At 41.1% G+C, this 6,653-nt stretch overlaps 1 long non-coding RNA gene across 1 annotated transcript; it reads left to right on the forward strand.

The window, feature by feature from the left end:
* The first annotated feature begins 2,024 nt into the window (after nt 1-2,024).
* LOC103696483 lies at nt 2,025-3,297 on the forward strand. Its single transcript, XR_005508040.1, has 2 exons — nt 2,025-2,659; nt 2,733-3,297. It is a non-coding gene; the product is annotated as an uncharacterized LOC103696483 (long non-coding RNA).
* The last annotated feature ends 3,356 nt before the right edge of the window (nt 3,298-6,653 follow it).

Consider the following 6,653-nt stretch of genomic DNA (forward strand, 5'->3'; position numbering starts at 1 on the left):
AGTGGAATGATATGTTTCTTTTGTATAAGGTTGAGCTTCTTAGACTTATACAGGTAATGAATTGAATTTGTTCTTTTTAATTTGACACCTCCTGTATGTTAATTTGCTTACTACCATAATTTTACTTTTGAGATTTAATATTATTATAACATTCTGTATCTTGTTGTAGGGTAAGTTTGTACTCCCTCCAGAGAGCCATGATTGGGTGCTAAAGTCCCTCAACTACAAATGGAAAGAAGATAAAGCAAGATTGAAGACGAACTTCAAGTGCGAGGGTATGACAGAGGAGGAGGTTGCTCGTGTGACTCCTCCTGATGTATACTCTCAGCAGTGGAGGGAGCTTGTTCACTACTGATTTTCTGAAAGAAGAAGGTCACATATATTATTTCAATATCTTATATTATCTTTATTATTAATATAGATTGCAAATATATACATTGAATAATATTATACTGTGTGCTTTTATTTTGGCAGACATATTCTAATATTGGTAGAGCTGCACGAGCATCTCAAGCAGTTCCTCACACTTCAGGCTCGAAGAGTTATGCGAGACGTAGAAATGGATTTGTAAATTCTTTTAAAACTATTTGAAGCTCTACTAACATATAGCACGTATCATGATATATAGTTTGCCAATATACTTTCCGTATATGTAGATAGTAGAGCATGGAAGGGAGCCTGGTGAGGTAGAGTTTTATAAGATGACCCACACTCACCGAGATGGCAGCTTTGTTCGGGACGAGTCGAGAAATATAGTTATATGTATTCATTTTTTATTTGTTCACAATTTTTTTATTAATTTTACTTCTTTTAAAATATTAATGTGACTATTTTTTTGAGAGAGATATAGGAAATAGCTACAACTTTTATTTCAGAGCGCGTCGGGGAGTCATCATCATCTGACGTGGCCAGTCGCGTCGAGACTTAGATCTATGCCGAATTGATGGGCCCAGAATGTTATGGTCGCGTGAGGGGTTACGGTGTCGAAGTTACCCCCACTCAGTTGTCTGCAGTGGCCGATATACCCAAGATGCCAGACAAGGTACTAGCACTGCAGAGGTTTGTAGTTTGAAGACAGAGATGGCACAGATAAAGCAGTCATATGAGACAAGGATAGAGGAGATGAGGAAGAGTCATATGACTAATATGGCGGAGTTGAAGCAGAGCCAAGAGTTGAAGATACATCTTTGCAGGATCAGCTTGACCATATTTCTTCTTTTTTGCAGAGATTTGCTCCTCCGGTACATAACTAAATCTATATGAATATTTTACGTAATTATAATGTATTCTTGTATGAGCGTGATGACTTTCGTATTCTTAGTTTCTAAAGTATTTTTTTTTTTATAGGTTGCTGATACTTCATCTACTCGTAGAGATGATGATGCCGTCGATCTTTGATACATCGTAGATTGTTTACTTAGGAATTTGAGATGCATAATTTTAGTATGTTTTTGAAATACAATGTAATCAAATATGATAATATGAATATTTTGAATGAAAAGTTCTTGTTTGTGACGTGCATTTTGTTATCTATGTGATTTAGTGTATTTGTTTTGTTGGAATTTAATGTATACAGAGTATTAAAAATTGCTTTTACGAAAAAAATTTTAAAAAAAATTCCTATTGCCGACGTTTAAAAGCGTCGGCAATAGCAAGTGGCACGGAATCTGGCATGCTTGTAACGACGCTCTATAGCATCGGGCAAGAACCCGTAAGCCAACGCTTTTAAGTGTCGGCCTAGTCTGACAGAAACCCACCGTTTGGAGCGTCTCCGATACTTTTAAGCGTCGGTTACCTCGAAGATGAACGATGCTTAAAAGCGTCGGCATACATGGCCGACGCTTTCTTGAAGCGTCGGCGTAAACTGAGCCCACCCCTACCTGCCCGATGTCTTACCCACACTTTGGGGGGCGTTGGCAGGAAATCTACCGACGCTTAAAAGCGTCGGTAAAGACCAAACAAAGCACCGGGACATATCCTTTCTTTTGTAGTGAGTCGATGCTAAAAAGCATCGTCAGAGGCCCATTCCTTACAAATCCCTAACCCCCTCTCCCTCTCTCTCCGTCGCTCACTTTCAAAAGCGATCCCTAGCCCCTCTAGCCGTCGCACCCCCCTCCCCCCCTTACAAATCCCTAACCCCCTCCAGATTCAAGAAGCCATCTTCTTCCCTGACCAAGTTCTCCTCTTCCTAAAATCCCCCCCCCCCATTTCTGAGCCCCCCATTTCTGACCTTCTCTACCTCTACTACTCTTCCTCCCTCTCCATCACCGCAGGCAGTGGCAGTTGGTGGGCTGCCCTATGGAAGGCGGCCTCATCCTTGGCTCCCCTCCTCTTTTCCCCGCTTCTTTTTATGGCGTCAAGAAGCAACACGCAGAGAACATCTCCAACGATGATGCCTTCGCCCGCCTTTGGGCCGCCGTCGAGTCCAACATCGACGATGCCCTCCAGGTCCTCCTCCTCTTTCTCCCTTCTAGGATTTCTTTTTCCTAATGTTCCCTTAGTGGCGCATTTTTTTCTTTTTCCTGTTGTGTAGAAATCAAAGATGGCGGTCGGGGAGAAAAACCGTACGGCGGCGGGGGCGATGAATGCCGAGATCCGACACACCAAGGCCTGATTGATCGAGGAGTTGCCCAAAGTGCATAGGTTGGCACTCAAGAAGGTATGTTGAGAAATATGGGTAGTTTTTCATTTAATTTTTCTTCTCTCTTCTCGAACTGTAAATCTTTATGTAGCTTGCTGACCAAATATACTGAAAGTATGCGGATCTAGCTGTGCCGGAACTCCGGCGAACTCCACCTCCCTCACTGCTGTCCTCCTCGCTTGCCACAGATGCAATATTCTCAGCCTTTCTGGCTGTGAGAAGAGTGGCAGGCGGCGAAGCACGACATCTATTCGATGGAATGCTGACGAGAGACATAGTCTTTTTGATTCGATGGTCTCGCGTCTTATACCGAACGACATTAAAAAATGAGGGATGAGGTTGAGACGAAGAACAAGAGGAGAATCATAGTGGCACCAAGACCGAACCTCGTCATGCTTTGGATCGAACTTTGCAGCGGTGGCAACTCCCATCTTGGACGTACTGAGAAGTCATCTTGTTAATTTCTTTCTTCCACTTGGTCATTCAGGGACATAAGACTTTGTATTATATTATAGAGAGGTTTCAGCTCGTATTATCTTATTCCATTCAAATTGATATGTCCCAGTATATTAATCTCTATAAATTCAATATTTAGTTTGTAACATTTAAATATTTAGTTTCAGCTTGCTGAGAAGGGAAATATTGCTTGTTTTGGAGTTTTCTCTGGCCGAAATCATAGAAATTGTTGAGAAACAATGCAGCTTTCATTCAAAAATAATTTTTTGAATTTTTTTTAAAATATTTTTAACGTGGCTTTAAAGCGTCACTAACTAAAATAAAAAGTTAAAAGCTGATGCTTTAAAGCGTCGCTAACGCTTAAAGGCATCGCTAAAAACCACCTTTTAGCGACGCTTTTTAAAAGCGTCAACAATTTTTTTCCCACTCTGATTTAGCCGATGCTTTGGCGACGCTTTTAAAAGCGTCGGAAGAAAAATTACGACGCTTATATGCGTCGATAAAAGCATTAAAAAGCGTCGCCGGGGAAAGAAAAGGGTGAAAAATGTATAGAGTAGATCAAAAGAAATTCTATTTTTTCGATTGAGTTGTTTGTGAAGATAAATGATTTATATGCATGTGACTAGTTGGGTATCTTCATTTTACTTTTTACTTGACGAACGACTAGTACACATCTTTATTCAATTAGATTTCTATAATAATTTTCATATTATTGTTCAATCATCTCAAATCAGCCCATTATATGTTACTGAATTTTTTCTTTTCTCTTTTGTAAAAAATAAAGTTTGGTAGGGAGCCAACAATAGTTGAATCTTTTAATCGGACGCATAAGAAAAAGCAAGACATAGAAGGATATGTGGATAAGAGAAGTGAAACTGTTATGGTAATTATAATTTATTTATGATTCATAAATATTATTGAGCTTGCTCATGTTTATCTCTTGTTTGATCCATCATAATGTTTTTCTCTTCTTTCAAATCAACTAGCAGACAAAGTATTCAGCTGAATACTTCAAAAAATATGGTGATGCCCCCACCTCAAATGCTCCACCACATGATAATGACTTGTGGTTTGAGGCAACTGGTGTCCCAACTCATGGCCATGTCTATGACTTTAGTCCCCTGGAGGATCTCACTGGAATTATTGGGCAATCATCATCCTCTTCCACCTCTACAAGTCAAGCTCCAGAGCCATACATGCGTGAAGACCTTCTAGGTATTCTTGAGCACGAAAAGAAAAAATGGCAAGAGGAGGTTCTTCAAAAGATGAAAGAAGAGGTTGGCTTTGGACTAAGGCATGCAGATGAGAGGAGTAATGGTGATTATGGTTCTGCTGATCATGCTTCATTATGATTGCTTTTGCCTTACATGATAGGTCTTTGCATTCCTAGGAGGAATGAAATCTCTGTTTATCTCTATGACATACTTTTGAACTTTGATTTTGATGGATTTAGGACATGTTGATGCCAATTTTGAATGACAATGTTGAATGCCTTTGCTATTAATGATATTATTATTATTATTATTATTATGAGCCAATCACAGTACCAAATGTACCAGGTTATTGGAATACGATCAGTGACCACATTTGGTTACTGAATTGTTTACCAAGTATTGTGACGAGCAGCCATAAACTTAGTGACAGCATTTTGGTTACTAAAAATTGATTTTGCTCAGTGAGTTGTGACAAATTAGTAACGGTAACCTTGTCACTAGATTAGTGATGGGATTAATGACAAATTTAGTGATAAAATTTGTGACCATATCTGTGACGACTAAATCTGTTACTGAAGGTTATGACAGATCCGTGACCAAACATGTGACCGAATGCTGTAACAAAATTAGTGACCAAGTTACCTTCGTCACTAACTCAGTGACTGGTTAGTGACGGAAAATACGTAATTTCTTAAATATTTAATTCTTAGATTTGTAACGGCTTAGGGACGGCGGTTCTGTCATGGAGTTTAGTGACGGAAATTGCCGCCGTCACTGAGAATTTAGTGACGCGTGTTTTTGTAACCAATTCAGTGACTGAAGCTCCGGTCACAAATTTCGTATTAGTAATTGGAAACACGGTCCCATCACAATACACATGTTTTTTGGTAGTGATGGTTTCAAAGATAAGAATAAAGCCATTTTGAAGGACGAGAATGTGATGCTGATTGAAGATATATTGATTAATGAAGGTAGCTAGTCGACACAAAGTCTTATCGTTTATAGTCGACACAAAGTCTTATCATTTATAGATGGCCATTCAGGCCACAACCAAAAATTCATTGCTAAAAAAGATGTGCACAAGACTACCTTCTAGTGCCAAAGATACATCAAGATTTTTGAATGGGTCATGATGTCTGTCGGCCTGAAGAATGCAAGAGCCATGTATCAACAAGTGATGAATGTGATCTTTCATTGACAGGATAAACCAATTCATGGAAATCTGTGTTGATGACATGGTGGTAAGTCACGAAGCTTGCTTAACCATCTTGAGTGTTTAGAGAAGTTACTTCAACGAGTGAGGCATCATCAACCGAAGATGAATCCGCTGAAGTGCATCTTTGGAGTCACTGCTGGCAACTTTTTGGGCTTTTTAATGTATCAAAAGTAATAGAAGCGGGCAAAACAAAACAAAGGCAATTATTAAAGCTTAGCTACCAAGTAACAAGTAGCAGTTGCAAAGGTTACTCTAGTCAATCAATAATTGACTATTGCAAGATTTGGTACTTCTTGCCCTTGTTGAAGCTAAGGAGCAAAAATGAGCTCAGGTGGATTGATGAACATCAGTATAAGCATCTGAGGAGATAAAGAAATATATTTCCAATCCTCCCATCCTAGTATCGCCAAGGGAGGGAGTTCCACTGAAATTGTACATATCCCTAGCCAAATTTGCTATTAGGAGTTTGTTGACTCAGGATGATGAAGCTATGCACAAACAAGGCTATAATACTTGAATAAGGCTTTAACTGAGTTTGAAGGATGATATATGCCCACCGAGAAGTTGTGCATGGCTTTTGTTGCGGGGACGGCCTTTGGCCGGAGCCTCACACAACAGTATAGCCCACATTAAGCTAGTAGAGAAAGAGTACTACGTTCCTCTCGAAGTATTGTCTGCTTTGGGCACTCCGGCCCGCGCGTCTAGCGCAAACGGGGGGAGACCACTGCCCTTTGGGCGCTCCGGCCCGCGCGTCCAGCGCAGACGGGGGGAGACCACTGCCCTCATGGTTTTGCCCTTCAAAAGGCGCCTCGAGAGGAAAGGATTTCCATCCCCCATTTAAGGCACAGAATCTTTCCGCTACTAGCCGATGTGGGACTAAATTCAAGGCCCCCTCCCCCCCCCGCAATATAGCCCCCCCAGCGGGAAGGTTCTTGAGCCTCCGCAGTTCTGAGGGGTAGTCAACAGTGGGAGGAGGCGCCCCTACCTGGCGCGCCAGCTGTTGCGGAGACGGCCTTTGGCCGGAGCCTCACACAACAGCATAACCCACATTAAGCTAGCAGAGAAAGAGGACTGCGTTCCTCCCGAGGTATTGTCCGCTTTGGGCGCTCCAGCCCGCACGTCCAGC

This window comes from Phoenix dactylifera, unplaced genomic scaffold (genome assembly GCF_009389715.1).
Source record: "Phoenix dactylifera cultivar Barhee BC4 unplaced genomic scaffold, palm_55x_up_171113_PBpolish2nd_filt_p 000350F, whole genome shotgun sequence".
In the NCBI taxonomy this organism is placed as follows: domain Eukaryota; kingdom Viridiplantae; phylum Streptophyta; class Magnoliopsida; order Arecales; family Arecaceae; genus Phoenix; species Phoenix dactylifera.